The following is a 4,092-nucleotide window of genomic DNA, read 5'->3' as shown; positions in this document are numbered from 1 at the left end:
AGGCTTTATGAACTCTAATAATATTGTTTCGGCTGTGAATCCTTCTTCAGCTGTGAGGGTCTTCAGCTCATAATGAAACACTTAGTTTGCAATGTACGGCACTCTGAACGAGTTCAACTTTAATGCAGGAAAAATGGATTTCCCAGAAGCTATACTGATTCTTATGGAAGCCCGTTTCCGCCAGGGAGTAGAAAAATGCGCCCTGGTATTCTTTGGGATGCAGTGCAGTTAAAACTGTTCACTGTTACTGACCATACTGCCTGCCTGCGGGCACTTTTCCTTTCCGTGGGGGAGGGTGGACTGTCTTTCATTAGAAGGTTAGCCTATTCTACTCGGAGAATGTAGAGGGGGTGGAAAGTGCCCGCGGTCATTTAATTAGTATTACAATTCGCACTGATTCCCCTGCGAAGATATGGACATAAGAATATTCGTGCGTGGTCAAAAAATGCCATAAAAACGACAAAATGAAGGCTGTGATAACATTCACAATGTGCTGTATACACAAAGCACGTGATCTCACAACTCGAGGAGGTTTCGTGAAAACTTTATATCGTCACACAAAATAAAGTTTTTTTGTTTACAAAGACGATTACAAAGAATGTGGACCAGGGTAATACTTTTAGTTTACAGCTTGTCCAAGGTCATTCATTATTAATACTATTAGGGATATCTTCGGTAAAGACTGACAGCAGGAACATTCCTGTTCTTTACTCAGCAGCTTATTAAAAACAGGGTGTTCAAAACGTTTTTTTTTACCCAAAAGAGTGACACAGCTTCGCGTTGTGAATCTGTTATTCCGTATTTACAAAGAAAGTGGAATACAGTAATACTACCTGCTATATAGATACATATTTTTAGATATTCAGATCCTTAAATTAATATCATTATTCATTTCTTTAGATACGTGATTCCATACTATATTCCCTATTACAAAACCAATAATTCCAGTCCTGAAATCTGATTGGCTGACACACATTCGAAGAACATACTGTAACACTTAGTTAACATGTCTGGTTTAGTTGAAGAATCGGCTAAGGTAAGTTTCAGGGTTTAATGGTGGGATGGCACCTGTGCTTTTTCCCCCCAACCTTTAGAATTGCACAAAACCCAAAAGAAATACTGCACAGTTCAAGAACCTAGCAACTGTAAAATAAGCTTAAAAACAACTGAACTGAAATGCAAAAAAGTTCAGAGAAAGGCACAAAATATGTTTACTTGGGGTTTAAAAAATTAAAACTAACTAAAACATTCCAAACAGAAGCCGGCCTACCTTCTTTTCTTTGTACCTGATAAAGATGAGGATGGCTTTAAAGATACAGCTAAACTTTTGCAGAACCATTCAAGCGCATTGTTACTGTTTGCTGTAGAAGCCAAAAATATGAGAATCTCAAAATCTAAAAATCTCATGGCGTCAGAATGTACAACTTTAAAAAAATAAATAATAATAATAAACATTAATTTATATAGCGCCTTGAAAGGTGGCTTCTTAATAGAATGACAAAACCAACAACAATAAATAATACACAAGATATGCATGATGACAATACACAGTTAGAGGAGACAGTAGATGGCGGTAATAAACACAGTGAGAGCAGAAGGATAAAGAACAGGGGTGAGTTTCCCGAAAACAACTAATCTTAGAGACTTTCGTTAACATTTGGTTCATAAAATCGACACACCTGAAATACTAAATAAGAAAGAAAACAATTATAACACAACGGATGACAGAGCCTCTAGAACAGAAAACCCGTTGGCGTCACACACGCTGAATGTCTCTCTCTCTCCTGCTCAGCAAAACACAACATGTGGGTCAACACCGTGTGAGGCATTAAACATCACCTTCGTGCATTACCGCGATTCATCTGGCACACAACTGTACCACTACAGAAATAATATATATATATAATGTCGCCACACGAATCTGTAATGAAAATAAAATTAAAAATGCCGCTGGCGTCTCACCCGACTGGCGGCCACAGCGCGTCTGAGGGCTCCCCAGAGAAACGAGCCGCCTGTGACCCCAGGGGCACCTTCACAAACCCCAAGGGCTGTCGCAAAGCCAACTCCATACAGAAAAACGGAACTCATCTGGGGGAAGTTCACAAAATAAAATAATAAAATAAAAGATGACATCATATAACCACGGCTCAACGCAGCTGGCTACACGTGTGAGAAGGTGCAGTACTTGAAGTGCGCTGGGCAAACTTCCGAGGTCAAATTCTTCCAGCACGGTTGTACCTTTAAAGCGGAGACGACGGCACCGACATTTTTTGGCGCGCCTTCTCTTTAAAGCCCATGCCAAATATGAAGACAGTACGTACAGTTAAAATTCAAACGGAATTAAAAACTACACATCCCAGTTACCATGGTGGTGCTTGTGATCATTGCGTTTAACCAACGAAACAGGGCGAAAAATCAGTCACATGACTTTGGGGCAGAGTTTCGAAAGCTTAACCTATCAGCAACAAAGCGAAATTTACACGATAGGCTACCTCAAACTGTCAGTTACACGACTGTGTATGTCGCTTAAGCCACTCCTATTTGGCATTTTAGTTATGGAGGCGAGAAGACGCCCCCCCCCCTCTCTGGGTGCCTGATTTGCCGCCATCTTTAACCGCTTCGTGTCCAAATCGCAGTAGCTACGCGTACGAAATAAAGTTCATCCCAGCTACAAAACATATATATTTTTGTGGTAAGAGGGAGCAAAACATCAGTATTTACTGCTATTAATTAGTGTACGATTTATAGTTGAAATCTGAGCCTAAATATAAAGTTAAAATCTCGACAAAGCAATGTAGGAAATACAGAGAAAATAAATCCTTTCTGACATCTAAAATCAGTTTCGATCAAGGTCTCTAAAACGAACAAGAAAAAGAGGATTTTCGGAGGGCAATTACGCTGTATTTATATAGAATAAGTGATTTATGAGCAATCTAATTTCTTGTTCGTTTAAAACAGTGAAATGTCAGCTGCAAAAGATCGCCCCAGAAACAGCACTCTCTCTGCCTGTCATAGACGTTCAGGAAAGGCTGAATGAAGTCGTGGTGATCAATAATAACAGTTGTAGGACAAGAAACAAAAGATAGTGAAAACTTAAGATTTTTAAGGCTAAAACTCAAATTCATTCTACAAATTAAGGCAAATGAAAATTCAGGACGTTAAAGTGCTAGAGGTGTAAAAAAATACAAAAATGCACATGAGCAAAACGTTTTAGAAATGGAGCAAACAGAATAAAAGCCATGCCTATAGTGCAGAAGAGGGATGCAGGAACACTTGCTTAGATATACAACAACATTACTTTATTAACCCTTTACAATTTCTTGCATTAGTAATTATCTTTTCGCATACCCCAGCTTGCTCTCCATGAGATACACAGACACACAGATGAAAGAGATAGGGAGAGAGCCTGTGGTCAGAGTACAGGGTCAGCCATTGTACAGCGCCCCTGGAGCAGTTGGGGTTAAGGGCCTTGCTCAGCAGCCCAACGGAGTAGGATTCTTCTGCTGGGTGCGGGATTTATTGTTAAATTATTACTTTAAATAAATACTTTGAGTTACTGAAACAGCCCGCTAATAAAATTGTCGCAATTTTGTTCTCGTTTGGAAGAGAGAATCAAAAATGAGACATAATGATGGTTTCCGGCTTAGACCTTTAAAGGTACCCCCATCACGGAAGAATTTGACCTCGGAACGTTTACCCAGCGTAATATTGTATTTCATTTCACTTTGACCGATTGTCTTTAAATCAATTGTTGTCAGAATATCCCCACCTCCAAACAAGAACAAAATTGCAACGATTTTATTAACTGTCTGTTTCAGTAACTTAAAGTACATATTTAAAGTAATAATTTAACAAGATATGTAAATGTTTTAAGATATGTATATGTTGTGAATGTCTGTAGATTGTATCTTATGATTTAAATACTTTTATTTTTTCACAATCTGGCAATGCCAGACAGAATTCAAATGGCCTTGCAGATCAGAAAATCAAGGAACAAAACAATTATTGCGCCCAGCTCCTCAATGGGATAGCTTTAACTTGCTAATGCGTTGGTGTAACAGTCCGGGTGTGGCAAGCTTCTAATGTCTCCAG

The sequence above is a fragment of the Lepisosteus oculatus genome, unplaced genomic scaffold (assembly GCF_040954835.1).
Source record: "Lepisosteus oculatus isolate fLepOcu1 unplaced genomic scaffold, fLepOcu1.hap2 HAP2_SCAFFOLD_57, whole genome shotgun sequence".
Lineage (NCBI taxonomy): Eukaryota > Metazoa > Chordata > Actinopteri > Semionotiformes > Lepisosteidae > Lepisosteus > Lepisosteus oculatus.
The sequence above is the reverse complement of the archived record's forward strand: the minus strand, read 5'-3'. Positions refer to the sequence as shown.